The sequence below is a fragment of the Tupaia chinensis genome, unplaced genomic scaffold (genome assembly GCF_000334495.1).
Source record: "Tupaia chinensis unplaced genomic scaffold, TupChi_1.0 Scaffold147444_1, whole genome shotgun sequence".
NCBI lineage: Eukaryota > Metazoa > Chordata > Mammalia > Scandentia > Tupaiidae > Tupaia > Tupaia belangeri.
Window position 1 is genome coordinate 1 of NW_006207295.1, and position 6,619 is coordinate 6,619.

Consider the following 6,619-nt stretch of genomic DNA (forward strand, 5'->3'; position numbering starts at 1 on the left):
ACCAACTAGATTCCCCAGCTGAGGTGGTTCTCTAAAATAAATGATGTTTGTACATCACCTGTACATGATTTATGTTAGACTTAAGTGCTTATTCTATTCCCTGTTGCTTATTAATTGAATACCTAAGTCTGGGTGATTTATAACATTTTGGGTATTAAGAAAATTTTTCAGAGAGCTCCTTTCCTTTTTTGGGGGGAGAGGTTTTTTTTCGCTATAGGACATGTGTGCTCGCCAGACAGACAGAGAGAGACATAGAGACAGAAAGTGAGAAATCACCCCCCAAGGGGGATGGTCATGCTGCAATCTCTTCTCCTCCATTCTCCTCTCAGGATCTTGGGCACGCATGCACATGTGCCCGGCATTAGTTTTAAGCCACCGGGTCCAGGAAGCGAACCACGGTTGACTACGTGGGAGTCCAGCAACATAGCCGTTATGCTAATTGCTGGTTCCCAGAGAGCTCCTTTCCTAACCACAAGCTTACACTCATCCTTCCATTTAAGAAATAACTGAGGCTCCTCTATTGTAGTTTTTAGGTAGTAGCCAAATTATTCCAGATAAAAAAAGAAAAATCCCTCTTCTTTTCTCAGTTGTTTGCTATGGATAATTATTCTTTATATTCTATGGATCTTCTTGATGCCCTTAGTACCCACTTACAGAGGTATAATGAAAGAAGGAAGTAAAATGACCAAGAATAAGAAAGAAAGTCTGGTTCTAGTAACCTGGTTTTGGCAACTCAAATAATAAAAACACAAAAATTAAAAAAAAGAAAAAAAAAGAAAAAAAAAGATGAGGTTTAAATCTCCTCCTGGCAGAACAGGGGGATCTCTGTCTTGCTTTACAGGAATACTGCTGCTTTTATGCCAACAAGTCCGGCATCATTCGTGGCAACATACATCAACTCCAAGAGTCTTTCCAATGACAACTTGCCAGCAATCCCTAATGGTCTGCCTGGAACAGTCTCCTCCCTTTCCTGCTCCCCCTCCTTGGCCCATTCATTGGCCTTTTAATTTTTTGCTCACTGGGACCTGTTATATTTAATGGGCTCATGTCATTCCTCAAACAACAAATTGACTTGCTTACTATGTGGCCTATCTAGGTCCACTATACTAGATTGGAGATGGAAGACCAACACCACTATACTGGTCTCGCCTGAGGTGCTGAATTGGTTACCCAAAGATGGGTAAGAGAGTCTAATGAACCCAATAACTGTTCAGTCCTTCCACCTAAGACAGGAGGCCCATCATAGCTATGGGACTCTCCAATGATGGGTAAGAATGGACGTATGGTTCCACAAATGACTCCAACCTAAGACAGTTAGGATTCGCCTTGGCCTTTTCCTCATCTCTCAAATTAAAACAGAGAAGAGGGACATGTGGGAGTCTGCACACCAGCGAATATCACCCTTAGGTTTCGATTTCTCAGCAAACAATTACACAATGACAAAGGCCATGATTGGCTCCCCTTCAAAACCTCACCTTCAAAACCATACTCCTATTGGCCACTAGAATCCCTCAGATTTGCATATCTGGCACCTCATGATTGGTCCACAAAAGTAACCAATCATAACCCACCTTTTAACAACCAATCACTGCCCACCAACATGTATATAACCATGATCCCTGGCCCACAATTACCAGATGACCCTGAAGTCGCTGAAACCCTGTGACACTGTGTTGTCTCCGTGCTGCCCACAATAAACAAATGACCCTGAAGAGTTGTAACACTGTGTCATCTCCGTGTTGTAACACTGCATCATCTCCGTATTGTAACACTGGGCTGTTCAACCCGTCTCTCACTCCTTCCCTCAGGAAACCTGTTTGACTGTCCCCCAGTTTGGGACAATTCCAGATGTAACTTAATTAGCATGTGGTCACTGAAGTGATATGGAACCCAGTATGATCAGTGTCCTTATAAACATGGAAAATACTTTGTGACCAACCAGACATTGGAGTGAGGTAGTTGCAAACCAAAAACTGCTAACAATTCAATACCAAAACCAGAAGCTACAAGAGACAAGGACAGAGTCCATGCAATCTAGGAGGACGCATGACTCTGATAAAGCCATAACTTCACACTTGTACCCTTCAGAACTGTGGAAAAAAGTTTCTGTTTTTGTATTTTGTTATAGGGCACATGCACTCGCCAGAAAGATAGAGACAGAAAGTAAAAAATCACCCCCCTAGGGGGGATGGCCATGCCACAATCCCTTCTCCTTCATTCTCCTCTCGGGATCTTGAGCATACACGTACACATGCCTGGTGTGAGTTGAAGCCACTGGGTCCAGGTCTCAAACCGTGGTTGACTACATGGGAGTCTGGTGACATAGCCATTATGCCAACCTCTGATTCCAAAAGGTTTCTGATTTTAAAGCCATGTAACTGGTGGTACTTCCTTATAGCAACCCTAAGAAAAGCTACAGGTGGCAGATCCCTTCTGGTTGGGAGTGGCTTTCAGAAAAACTGCTTGCTATGGGCAGATGTCCCTTGCCACATAGAGCTGATGGAGACATTGAGATATTTGAGAGATCAGAGATATTGTTATAAGGAATTAGAGATTGGCAATTAAGAGACTTACTGTGGGAGAAAAGGCTTTCAAAAGATATTGGGGGTCAGGCATATCTGGTACTTTTCTACTAATCTTTTAAGAAAAATAGATACTGGAGACAGTGTGGGAAGAGAGTGGAAGATGGCAGAGGGTAAGAGATAGGGAATCAAGGATGAGGGGGAAAAAAGCAAAACATATAGGAAACAAGAAATGGAAAATTATTTGTTGACAATAACGTGTATGTTGATGTGCTTGATTGAGATAATATACAGTGTACTCTGGATGGAAAATCTCATTTTGTATGCTGTGATGATGTACAATGAATGAATGTAAATAAATAAATTTAAATTTAAAAAAAGAAAAATAGACCCTAGCACCAGCAGATGACAAAATGATTACATCGCTGGACTCCCATGTAGTCCACAGTGGCTTGAGTCCCAGACTTGATGGCTTAAAACACATGTCAGGCATGTGTGAATGTATGCCAAAACCCCAAGAAGAGAATGGAGGAGAGATTGTGGCATGGTCATCCCTCCTGTTGGGTGATTTCTCACTTTCTGTCTCTCTGTCTCTTTCTGTCTTTCTGGCAAGTGCACAGGCCCTACAGCAAAAATCGCTCTCTAAAAAAAGAAAATAAAATCCTTAAACAGTTCAGGATAAACTCAATAAAACTCTCTAAGTTCTGAATTTTCTTCTTCTCATTTCTTCATTTGGTGTCTGAAACTCTGGATATCTCAGTTTCTCAATAAGGAACCTTACTGTTGGCTTCTAGATTACATAGAGTAATTTACAAGGATATAGAAAAGTATAGATGAGGAGTCAGGTTCCTGGCATTGATATGGGGCTGTGGAGAAATACAAAGCAGTGGGTCTGGTTTGAGCAGTGACACCTTGGACCCTGAAATTAGGAATCCAGTTCTAGAGTATGTCTGGATGTGATTTACAATTTAAAATTATAAAAAAATATTGGGGTGGGATTTCCTGGAGGTTGGTGGAGTAAGACAAAAAACTAAAAAGGGAGAAATATTTTTTTTTTAATTTAGAAACAAATTTTATTTAAGATCTGAAATACAATTCCTAAAATATCTACTTCTCCTGAAAACTGTGGCTACACAATGATGCATTGCCTCTATCATGTTAGAACGTGCATGTAACAAACCACCATTCTTCAACAATTTCAGCAAAGATAGAATCCCTAAGGAGCAAGATAGATGGACTTGCAGAGGATGGGCTGTTTTACTTCAAGCACTATAAAAAAAAGAAAAAAGAAAAAAAGGAAAAGATAAAAAGAGAACAAATGCATGGGTTTTCAGGTATATACATTAAGTGGAACATGTGGCACTAGGAAATCAGAGAGTTTTCTCACATAGCATTAACACATATTAGAAAATTGTGTTGTGTCAAAGGGATAGAACCACCAGCATTCAAGCAATGTTGTCAACTAGGCAATAAAATGTCCTACTGAATGTTTCTTCTTTGTCTAATTGCTGCATACACTGGTAGCAACTTTGAAATGAGAAAAGGAGCTTAGACTCCTTTTATTTTCTGTTTAAAACAGAACAGAAAACAAACTGAAACATAAGCCCTGTTATACATTAACAATTTTAAAGAACATCAATTATACAAGAAAAAGACTAAGAACAAAAGGTGTTTACAGACATCAGACATAAAGAGTGAGTGGTCAGTAGACCCTCACAGGGCTTTGCGGTGGTACTCAGCAAAAGCCACTTTGTAATCACTGGCGGTAAACAGAGATGCCGTATTCTTTGTCAGATATTTCAGAAAATCATGCAAATAGCCCAACAATAATACAAGGCTCTTCTCATCAAGGGGCACATAGGCCAACATTGCTCCAATTATTACAAATAATCTCAGTAGATGTGGTGCTCCATGAAGCTGAGACATCGGTGCATCAGGGTGAGTTTCAACATATTGGGGCCTCTCCAATTTTTAGAGCAGCTGAGTGCCCAACATGACATTGAAGTATGTTTTTATTCCTGCCACGACCTCATTAACTGCGTATTCCTTGTTGTCAATGTTTCCCTGTGACTTCTTGCAGTTTGCATACTCTTCCAGGATCGCATGTATGTTTTTCTTTGCAGGGAATTGGTCACTAAGTCCCAGTCCTCAACAAGTCATGGTTTCAATTCTTCAGGAATCTTCACTTTGACCTCCATTCTATTCTTGAATGCCTCTTCACTTTCAACAGTGGGGTCTGCCCTGGCCATTTTCTTCTGAGGGGGCTGAGGTGCTTTGCTGGTACTGCCACCATCCCTCTTTCCAGGAGTCTTCTGCTTGTTATTTCTTGTCTTCCTCACAGACCCTGAAAGGGGTTTTTCTGCAGAGCGACCCCCACCCCATCTTCCTGGCAGAGATGGCTCCACAGTCTTTGGCTGGGGACCAGCTGTCTTCTTTCCCAAAGAGGTACCTCTCATCTTACTTCTCTGCATGTTGCTCCTAGTTGTTTATTAAAGTTGTCCTCTTCTTCAGATTGTTGTCCATGAATCTGAGAACCCTGCTTTTTGGAGCTCATTCAACCCTGTTTTTATTCCACCAACAATCTCTTTTCTTTCTCTTTCAAGAATTCCTATTGATTTCTCAGATGGAATTTTATCAGTCTTCTGGGATGGCCTGGAAAGATGAAGTGGGAGCCACAACCCAAGATCCTGTAATCAAGGATAGTTCTACAATGAGGATCAGATCTCCTGATCCTTACTGTACAGCAAACTTAGCTTTTCTGATGGTGACCTGAAACAAGAATCCAGTTCTTCCCAGTAGCTGATGTGTGATCACTGCCCTTCCTCCAACTGCCATAGTCAAAAGGGAGAAAATTTTTTAAACTTAATTTGGCAAATTTAAATTACATGAGGAAAATTAAAAGTAAAAACAAAACCCAATAATCACCACATGGTAGATTAATTCACTTAGAAAAAAATAGAACTATCAGGGCAATCTCAACATGAGCTTACATCAAGTATATTTAAGTTTCTCAAATAAATAAAGAAAGTAATTCTGTACAAATAGAACAAAATATGGTGAAATAAATCAAAACAAGCCAGGCCAGCAAGTGGCATAAAGGTTAAGGCACTGGAACCCACATAGCCAACTCTGGGGTTGGAGTCTCAGACGCAGAGTCTTGAGCATGCTGGGTCCATGTGTGTGCATGCCCAAAATCTCAAGAGGAGAATGGAGGAGAAGAGATTGCAGTGTAACCACCACCCCCAAGGAGTGATTTTTACTTTCCCTCTCTATCTCTGTTTCTGCCTCTCTCCATTGAGCACATGCAAAAAATAAAAAAGTCAATGTAAATGGAGAAGAGGTAAATATAATACATAAAAATACGAATTCATGAAAGTAAAAGACACACTAACTGAAATAAAATGTTTACATTATATGCACAGGAAAAAAAATACTAGGAGGAGGGCTGGACAAAGTAATCAGAGAATAGGCTAATTGGAAAGTAGTACTAAAAATTTTACCAACAAAACAGAAGGGAGTGACACAGGAAAAGAACAAAAGTAACTTTAAAAATGAATATTATTCGGCCAGCAGTTGGTGTGGTGGTTAAGGTGCACAGTTCCCACATGGCTTACTGCAGCTCTAGTCCTGGACAGGGCAACTTAAAAATCATGCTGGGCATGCGTGTGTGCATGCCTAAAGTGCCAGGAGAAGAATAAAGTAGATGGGATTGTGGCATAGCCATCTCTCCTGGGAGGCGATTTCTCACTTTCCCTCTCACTGTCTTCTGTATCTCTTTGGCAAGCACATGTGCCCTATAGCACAAACCAAAAAAAAAAAGATGTCATTTTGAATGATCTCAACCGCTGAACATTCCAAAAGGAAAGAATGAAGTAAATGAAAGTCTAAATGTGGAAATGTAGTGAGGGATAAATTTCTAAAATAGTACTAGGTGTTTATTTTCTTCTCACTTTTAAAATGTCCAGTGAGTGCTAAGTATATAAAAAAAAAAAATCTGTTCTTAAGTAGTCTGTGGTCAGTATGCAGACTAAAAGAGATTTTATTTTTTCTCACAGTAACCACAGATTAAAACAAATTACCTACCAAATGCCAAAGAA

At 40.2% G+C, this 6,619-nt stretch overlaps 1 pseudogene; it reads right to left on the reverse strand.

Annotated features, from left to right (window-relative positions):
• Window positions 1-4,075: 4,075 nt before the first annotated feature.
• On the reverse strand, window positions 4,076-5,076 carry LOC102481284 (mortality factor 4-like protein 2; annotated as a pseudogene).
• Window positions 5,077-6,619: the final 1,543 nt, after the last annotated feature.